Source organism: Chrysochloris asiatica, unplaced genomic scaffold (assembly GCF_000296735.1).
Source record: "Chrysochloris asiatica unplaced genomic scaffold, ChrAsi1.0 scaffold00050, whole genome shotgun sequence".
Taxonomy (NCBI): Eukaryota; Metazoa; Chordata; class Mammalia; order Afrosoricida; family Chrysochloridae; genus Chrysochloris; species Chrysochloris asiatica.
The window spans coordinates 17046118-17056221 of record NW_006408568.1 but is presented as its reverse complement, the minus strand read 5'-3'; the positions used below and the strand labels follow the sequence as shown (position 1 = coordinate 17056221).

At 41.2% G+C, this 10104-nt stretch overlaps 1 pseudogene; it reads right to left on the bottom strand.

Annotated features, from left to right (window-relative positions):
* Nucleotides 1-2822: 2822 nt before the first annotated feature.
* LOC102836319 lies at nucleotides 2823-3119 on the bottom strand (annotated as a pseudogene).
* Between the last annotated feature and the right edge of the window lie 6985 nt (nucleotides 3120-10104).

The window sequence follows — 10104 nt, the reverse complement described above, 5'->3', positions numbered from 1 at the left end:
TATAACAAATCCTTTTTATTAGCAAAGCATCTTTTTGCAAAGCAAGTAATTCCTCCCGATGTTCATAAATCAGTTTTACTTACTGGAAGTGTGTATCTATGCAGAAAGCTAATCCTTGTATTATTCTTAGCACTGCTCATATTCCATAAATGACACCGCTTTAGGAGCGGCTTGGGAAGAAAGCATTTGAGCAGGAGTGGACCCAGGAGGTAAATCCATAGATAAACTTCTTTCCTAAATTCTCCCATCTTCTTCAATGAATCTTTAACCAGAGGAAAGTTCTGGCCCTAATGTCATCCCCAAATAAAAAATTTTGAAGACATTTTGGGGGCGGGGGGGACAACAACTTATTAAAAGGATAAAAAGGAAGCCTGTCTTGTGGTGAAGAATAAATGGCATCAAAATACAAAAAGCAAATATCTGCTAATTCTCAGCAACATTATTCCAAAGGGAGGATATAGAGGGAGGATCACCCTGAACAGATGTGGAAGAGATGAAAAGAAAGGCAGACACTGATTAGGAGATAAAACCCATATACCAAAAACCAAACTCTTTCCTGTTGAGTTGATTTCAACTCACAGAAACCCCATAGGACTGAGTAGACCTGCCCCCAAAGAGAATCCAACACTGTAAATCTTCAAGGAAATAGACTCTCTCCATAGACTGACCTTTCTCCCATAGATCAGCTGGTGGGTTCAAAGCACTGACCTTTTAGTTAGCAGCTGAGCACTTAACCTCTGCATCACCAGAGGTTGTGGTTGTGTGCTAACGAGTCAGTTCCGAGTCATAATGACCCTGTATAGAGTTTCCAAGGCTGTAAATCTCTACAGGAGCAGAAAGTATCATCTTTCTCTGTGGCTGGTAGATTCAAATTACTGACTTTCAGGTTAACAGCCCAACGTGTAACCCACTACTTTAATCCACGTAAAAGTGTAATACATAATTTCAGATTGATTATTAGGGGTTTGTTTATTTTTTAAATGGAAGTTATAAAGAAAAATCAAAGGAACAAGGGTTGCTTCAAGGGTAAAAACAAGGTGGGTTGCAATGAGAGGTAGCTCATTTCTCCATCTCCCCAAACAGCAGCAGTGAGGAATCAAGGTGAACTCGAATAAAACCTAATGTGACACAAAGAACCTCAGAACCAAGCTCCCAAGAGCTCTTTCTGAAAGAGCTCCTTATTGACACAATGAGAATGTCCAATGCTCCTTGAGAAACCCTGAAAAATAAAGAAACATGTCCAAAGCACCTATGACCACACTGCTCAGGTGGCCATCATTAATATTTTGCCATATTTCCAGAGCTCTTTCAAGAGAGGAAGTTTTCTTTGCTCTATGAAATGGTATTAATGAGCGTGAAATCCTGGTGTGGCGCTGTGGGTTAATGCGCCAGACTGCAAAGCCATTTGAACTGCAAGGTCGGCAGTTCAAGCTCACCAGCCACTCCTTGGAAACCCTAGACAGGGTCGCTATGGGTCGGAACCGACTCAACGGCACTTCACAACACAACAACAACTGAAAGGCAGGACATTTTACTTCCATATCAAGGAATCCATGGTGGCAGGATCTTCCTGCCTACCATCTAAGTTTGCATTCCATGTAGCAAAATGACTAAAGTTTAGGGACCTGGAAAATAACAACTCCACGTTCCCAGGGCCCCTTCCCCCCTAGAACAAATGGGCCGAACCTAGGGAACTGTAGTCTGGCCCAATCTCCACCTTGCCCTTCTGCAATGTGAGACATCCGTCCAGGTGAGGGTGGAGTACTCCACTTTCTGACAAATGGGAAAGCATCACCCTGGGGCACTTACAGCTCCTAAATCGAGTTTTCAGTTCAGTGAAAAAAATAAACCAAGAGAGGAATTTTCCACTGCCCCATTAATCATGAGAGCAGCAGCTTGGAAGAGGAAACAACATGGTAGGACCCAGCTCAGGCATTCCAGGTTTTAGGACCCACCCAACTCCACCACCATTTACCACTTCCCTAGTGAAATTGTGTTCCATTGTATCCACCCTAATGTGTATTCATTTATGTGAATTTTTTTAAGTATTTTAGTTTTTTTTTTTGTTTTTTTTTAACATAATACATATGCAGGCAAGCAGGCAGATTGGCCTTATCTCTTCATACAGTTCCAGTTGGCAATACAACTTTGCTTAAAGAGTATTGAAGGAAGGCTTCTGATCAGATATCTCCCCCCTATTGGCTTCACAGTTACTGATTTGGCTCCTTAATTTCAGTGTTTTTCTGTCCCTGTGTGTTTCTCATGGGACAGTTCAGTGTTAAGAGGATACTCCCTGACTAACTAGTTGTGTGAACGTAGGTAGGTCATTTTACCTTTTTAAGTCTCCAGATCCTCATCTGTAAAAAAATAATAGTACCTTCCTCATAAAGTTGTTATAAAAATTAAATGAGGCAATATACATGTAGAACCCAGCACAAAAACATTTAGTGAATGTTCACTGTTAGTGTCCAAGAACTCACTCATTCAACAATTATTTATTGATAGAGTGCCACCAAGGATACACATGGTTTCTATCTTCAAGGAAGTTGTCATCTGGTGGGAGAGACAGACATTAAAAACAAATAATTATTATATCACGTGACAACATTTGCGAGGTATGTGTTATGATCAACCTTCCCCTTCCCACAGCTATCTCATATAATCTTTATTTTTTTTGCGGGGGGGGGGGCAGCGCTTTTATTGTTTTATTTAACACAAATAAAACTCGAAAACAGGCTGTCTATTCACTTTCTTCGCTACACAGCCTGGTGCTGGGATTGGTGACTCTGATGGCCAGCTGGGCTGTTCTTTCCATGATAGCTTTATGGTTCTTGGAGGAGACGTTGTGAGCAATCTTCACTGTAAGATTTGTTGTACATCAGCAGCACCTCCAGCTCTTTGACGATGTGGACCAGGAACTTGTGGAAGCTCCTGGGAAGCATGTGTTTTGTCTTCTTGTTGCTTCCATAACCAATGTTGGGCACTAAGATCTGGCCCTTAAATCTTCTCTGCACCCTGTTGTCTATGACTCTGGGCTTGTGCCAATTACGCTTAATTTTGACATAACTATCTGATTGGTGCCGGATGAACTTCTTGGTCCAGGGTCTGAGAGCAGCCATGATGCCGGTAGATATGGCCGCCTCCTCCGTAGGCAGCGCAGAAGAGAGAGGGGAATTAGCTCATATAATCTTGCCAATAATACTAGAAGGTAAATATTATTGTGTCCATTTTACAGATGATTGAGTCTAAAGACCAGAGGTCAGCTGGTTAGTAAGTGGATGCTTGTGTTCTTGAACCCAGATCTTCTAACTCTAACCACAGTGCTCTTGATCCACATTCACTGGTTCCTTTTCTCTCTCTCTCACTTGCTATCTCTTACAGAGCCCATCAAAGCTGTTTGACTTCCTGAGGGTAGTCGGAAGACTGTTTGACAATGAATACAGCTTTAAATCTAAAGGTGAGTGTTGGTGGTGGTGTGCCAAAAGTCGGTTCCGATTCATAGCGACCCTGTTTCTGAGGCTGTAAATCTTTATGGGAGCAGAAAGCCTCATCTTTCTCCTGCGGAACGGCTAGTAGTTTTGAACTGCAGACCATGAGGTTAGCAGCCCGACTCATAACCACTACGCTACCAGAGCTCTTTAAAGGTGAGTACATTCACCCATTATGTGATCAACTTTGCAAGTTGATTCACAATTGCCTGAAGATTTTCATCAGCCATGGGTCAGGGTGTTGTTGCTGCTGCTGTCTTTATCATTATAGAATTTCAACCCTGAATGTTCCTCTAGGACATATGGCCCCAGGACTATAAATGGCCACCAGGCCATTGCTGCTGAAGGCTGTCCTTCACTGCCTGACAGTGATGATTAAACATTGCCTATTAAAGTAGCCATAAAGAAGCCAGACATCCGGCATGGATGAAAGAAGTGGAACACAAACAATGGGCTAGATTTTCCTGTCTCTCAGGGGAGTCATTCTCATCTTTCAGAGAAAAAAGAAAAAATTATGGGATGAGAATCTGTAGAATAGCCTAAAGGGGTCAGGAGAGGTATCCTGAGCACATATGCCCCCAGTATTTTAACTGTCCATGTGCCTACCTTAAACTAAGAAAAAATGGAAAGCAATTGTTTTTCTTCTAAACTCTTAGTACCTATTATCTGCCCCCAAGGAGCCTGGTGGTACAACGGTTGAAATGTTCCACTGTTAACTGAAAGGTTGATGGTTCAAACCCACCAGCTGCTCAATGGGAAAAGATATATGACAGTCTGTTTCCATAAAGATTACAGCCTGAGAAATCCTACAAGGAAGTTCACCTCTGTCCTGTACATAGAGTTGCTATGAGTTGGAACCAACTCGACAACAACAGATTATTGTCTGCAAAGGCGGATTATCTAATAAATAAAGTAAGCATGTTTATCTTGCTTACTGGGTATCTTGTCCTTGTCAGGGATTATAAATGTGAGCTGAGGCTTTGATTCTGTGGGACTGTGTTATGAGGGTGGGAGAGAAACACCAGCCATACTTAGAAGTAGAATTTTTGATGTGGTGAAAAAATGTGAAATATTTACTACAGATTAGTAAGTAAGCATAAGTAAAGCCATGCTTACCTTGTGTAGTACAGTGGATTACTTTATATGGCTCTTCTATAGAGTCCTCGTAACTCACACCAAACAATTTTTTCCTGATGGGTATGGGAAAGAAAAGGTGGGACAAGATGCTGTTTGGATGACATGATTCAGTTGTGAATTTTAACAGAGTTGTGATTGTAAAAACTTGGGCTTAAAATGAGCCATCTCAGAGGGAAGAGGTGTAATCTCACTACCATCAAGAAGAAAGAACCAGAAAATGATGAAAACTTCTTAGACATTACCAAACATCCTAAGGCAATGAGCAGCTGAGCTTAGGGACTCAAGACCATAGTCTCAGGGGATGCCATGGTCAACTGACATTACATAGTCCACAAAGACAATGTTCTATTTCCCACTGTGGTGAGTAGTGTCTGAGATACTCAAAGCTCAAGAGTGACTACGATGCAGCTATTGGTCTCTCCATGTGCAGAAGAAAGACGAATGATGAGAATTGAAGCTACTTGGAGTCAATTAGTCCAATGGACTAATGGAACATGTGAACATCAGTCTCCATGACTCTGAGACCAGAAGAACTAGATGGTGCCCAGCTACCAATATCAACTGCTCTGAAAGGGATCATATTAAATAGTCTGGGTAGAGCGGCAAAATACGGGGAACAAAATTCAAAATTATTTTTTTAAAAGACCAGACTTAACTAGTCAGAAAGAGACTGGAGGAATTTAAAAAATTATTTTTTTAAAAGACCAGAAAACTAGTCAGAAAGAGACTGGAGGAATTTAAACTATGACCCTCAACCACCCTTCTGGTCATGACCCAACTTTCAGCCAAGTAGTAGACAGGTACACAGAGGGAACAACAATAGTAGTGAGGTATGCTCACTATGAATGATGAAATGGTCACTCATTCAAGGTCAGAAAGGCAACATGTACCTAAGGACCAAGCTAAGAAGGGATGGGAAGGTGGGCAGAATGGAACTAGGAACCACAGGGAGGAAGCAGAATAACTGTTGTTCCAGGGAGGGGATTGCAATCATTGAAATGAAACAAAGTGTATGATCTGTTGAATGTAAAACTGACGATCTTGTTTGTAAACATTCACTCAATTCACAACAAAAGATTTTTTTAAAAGAAAAAGAAGAAAGAGCCAGGAGCGAAGCACATCCTTTGGACCCTGAGACCCCTGCTCATTAAACCTCCTCGACCCAGGGACAGAAAGCTGTAACATAGGATGAGTCGCAGAAGAGTAGCAGCAACAGAACCAAGACCCAGAGTATGACACAGCAGTGTGCTTCCCAGCCCACAGAGCAAGTAAAGCTGAATGACTTTGGGTAGGAGGGTTGCTTGCAGAGTGGATACCTCTAGGCACTTAATTAAGGTGTGGGGGCTAGGTTTGCCGACTCTCAGAGCTAGAGTTAAGTGCCTTGAGGCTGAAGCTTATGGTGGAGTGCAGTGGGCATTTCTCAGTAGCCCAGAAGAACTTAGTAACTTTGGGGGGCAGTGAGAGACCTGCCTATGTCTGAGGAGACGCTGTCCTGACAAGAACAACTGTGGCCTGAGGATTTGTGACCCAGCCTTGTAACCTGCTAACTTCCCTAATAAACCCCATAATTGCGAGTTTGGTGTCTGACTTCATATTTGCCACACAATATGAGTTCAGTGTTATCATTGCAATGGATTATCAAACCCAACAGAGAATTAGAGAATGCTGTGGGAAGGATGGCTTGGTGTCATTTATTTTTTGTGCCTTGCTTATTGGGTAATCCAATTTTTTATCCGAAGTGTTTGTATTGTTTACAGCTCTAGATTGTCACAATCTCTCAATCCCCAAATAGCTGAACAAGCCTGCCCAGTCCAATCCACAATCGCACTCTAATTTTTTCACTCATATTGCTACACTTCCAAATATTTGCTATAGAATGTCCTTAACTTCACCTGGCCCACCTTACTGTTTGCCAGTCCTCTAGTCATGTCATGCTGATTCTTTATCACATCCTCTGTGGAGACTACTCCAAAGAATTTCCTCATTCCTTAAAATCCCCAGCTTGCCTGATTCTCCTGTCCTCCCTGCAGCCTGGTTTCTTACCTTACTAAGAACATGTTTCTTGCCATGAGCTTCCTCAACATCCACCTCAGATATCTGCAGGTATAATATTTATTAGGGTGACACCCTCTTCTTTGCTCCCCTTCCCTCAATTTCTGAATCATTTCTCTATCTCCTCTTTTTCTCCTTGTTCAAAAGAAGGCTACCTTTTAATAGGTCTTTGTTAGTGATTTCTTTCCCTCCACCCACTGCAGCATTCCATTCAGCCCTGTCTGTCCTCCATCTTTAATCTTGTCTTCTTCTCCAATGACTCCTTCCCTTCTGCTCACAAATGTTATTACGTTATTAGGTATCTTTTAGTATAAAAGATTTGGCTGCAGCCATCATGATCATATCACCAGATCAAAATAGCCATCTAATTCCAAAAGCAAGTTATCGTTGCTCAGTTTTAACCCTTGATTTCTGCAAGATTCAACTTCCTTTCCTAAAATTTTCTTATCTCGTTCTTCCTGCCTTCCTTTCTCCAGGAAGAAGTTTTTACCTGGTTCTATTCTTGCATGTCAGAGAACCTTCTTTATCTTCCTAGCCATGGTAGGTCCCATTCATTAACCAATATTGCTTATCCTCAAGCTCTCACTTTGCAATTTCATATCCTTACATGACTGTAAACATAATTCTACATAGATCACTACCAACTGTTTATCTCTTTCACACTCAAATTTCATGTGTCTAACTTCCTGCTGTGCAAGTTGATCAAGATTCCCACCTCTAACTCAATTATGTGAAACGAAGCCTATTATCTTCTCCCCCACCCCGCAAATCACTGCCCCTTCAGGACTTGACATGCACGTTTCTAACATTTTATTGTGGGAGCACAGTGGCACTGTAGAATAAGAACTGGGCTGCGGTCCACCGCATTGACAGTTCAATCCCACCAGCCACTCATTGGGAGAAAGATGAAGCTTTCTGATCCTACAAAGATTTAAAGCCTCAGAAAACTTATATAGGGATTCTATGAGTCAGAATTGACTCGACAACACATAACAAAAACATTGTGTTTTAGGTAAAAATTATATAGAAAATTTCCCGTTCATTCGTATCCAAATTGTTCTCTGACATTGATTGCTATCTCTGCAATATGTCAGTGCGCTCTCATTTCCATCCTGCCTTCCCTGTTACCACCCTTCCAGTTTCCCTGTCCCTCCTTTTAGTTTCATCTTTGTTTTGGGGCAAATGTTCATTATTTGGTCTTATACAGTCAATTTTTCTAAAGTATACTTTTCTCATAGGTGTTATTTTTTATTTTATAGACCAATTATTGTTTGGCTACAAGGTGACCTCAAGGAATGGCTTCAGTTCCAGATTAAAAGAATGTCTTAGGACGATATTCTCAGAGGTTCTTTTCATCTCTTACAATCCGGTATGAGTTTGAGTTTGGTTCTACATTCTAATTGGGACCTTCTGTGTGTTGCTGGTCAAAGCAGTGAGTGGTGTCATCAGGCATCATCTAGTTCTTCTGGTCTCAGATAGAGTAAGTAGGCTATGGTTCATGTGGGCCATTAGCCCTATGGACTACTTACTGACTTGAGTCTACTTTCCTCTACTATGCTTTGTTTCCGGCAGAAAGAGACCAATCCTTTTATCTCAGATGACCATTTGCGAGTTTTTTTAAGACCCTAGACACTACTCACCAAACTAGGATAGAGAACATTACCTTTATGAACTACACTGTATCAATTGACCTAGATGGCAATTAAGAGGATGGTGTTTAGTATTCAAACCCAGTGACTTAGTTCAATTAGGTGTTTAGCTATGTCTAAGGAGTTTCCATAACTGTGCCCTCTATATCACAATATGCTGTATTACATATATATGTAAACACAGATCACTTGTCTGTCAGTTTATCATATTGTGGTGGCTTGTATGTTGCTTTGATGCTGGAAGCTATGCCAGCCTCCACAACTATGTGGACCATCTCTGTGATATGTTGTTCTTATTAAGTACGGGGGAGTCAGTTCCGACTCATAGTGACCCTGTACAGGGTTTCTGAGGCTGTAAATCTTTATGGGACCAGAAACCTTCATCTGTCTCCCACGGAACAGCTGGTAGTTTTCAACTGCCAACCTTGAGGTTAGCAGCCTGATTTGTAACCACTATGCTACCAGAGCTCTGTGATATAAATCTCTATATATACATATGTACATGGAATCCTGGTGTGGTGTTGTAAGATAAGCAGTGGACTGACTGTTAACCAAGAGGTTGGTGATTCAACAACAATCACAACAACATAGGCTTCCTGCTGCTATGATGCTGTAAGATAAGCACTAGATTGCTAACTGCAAGGTCAGTGGCTCAAACTCACCAGCCACTCCTTGGAAATGCTATACAGTGTTGCTATGAATCTGAACCAACTCAACAGCACACAAGAATATATTTACACACGTAGATAAGATTCACTAGTTTTGCTTTTCTAGAAAATCCAGCCTAAAACACTCATCTAATCAGTTTTCAGGTTCTACTGAATTTTTCTTCAAAATATCTCTCCTATCTAACATTATCTTTCCAAGTTGTTACCTTGATTATATACGGTTTATTATCTAGTATTTGGGCTTCTCTCATGGCTTTCTGACTGGTTTCTCTTCTTCTGAAGTCTCAGTCTTCTAGTTATCCTATGCTCACTGTCAAATGTCAAATGCCATTAATGACTCCATGTTGAGCACTGAATAAAGTCCTCTTTGGCTGCCATTCAGACCTATAATCTGCCCCCTGCTTCTCTTTCCAGCTCTTACATATACTCCTTGCTCTTGAAAACCAGACAACTAGTGAGTGTCTAATCTGTTCCTTCCTCCATCCTTTGCTAATGCTCACACGCCATTGCTCTTTATGCCACTCTGTCTACTAAAATCCTATCCATCCTTCAAACTCAGTTCAAATGACAGTCACTCTCCAAAATAGTCCTTGGCCTCATTCCTTGAAACTTAGTTTTAGTTTGCATCTCTCTGATCACAGTTGATAGTGTTGTAATTTACTGCAGGATTTTCCACCCCTTGTAGATTCTGAGCTCTTCTAGAGTAAGGTTCATGCCTTTTACTTCCTGACATCCATCTTGGAGCCTGGTTTTGATCATTATTAACTGAATCTACACAGAATGAGTCCTTGACTCAAACATCTTGGCCACAGTTGTCTTTGTTTTGAAAAACATCTACATAGCCACATCAGCAACATTTTCAAAGGTATTGTTAGACCTTTCCAATCATCACCATCAGTTGAATATCTACTCTCTGACACTAAAAACAACAGCAAACAATTGTCATCACATCAATTCTAACTCTCTGCCCTACACTAGGCTAAAAGTTCTATGTGTGTTATCTCGTTAATCTTCATAGAGACTCCCAGTTTACAGATGAAGAAATGCATTTTCTACAAACTAAAAATGTGTGAGTCCGTGATTTGTTCCCTGAGTTAAACTCTGAAAGCC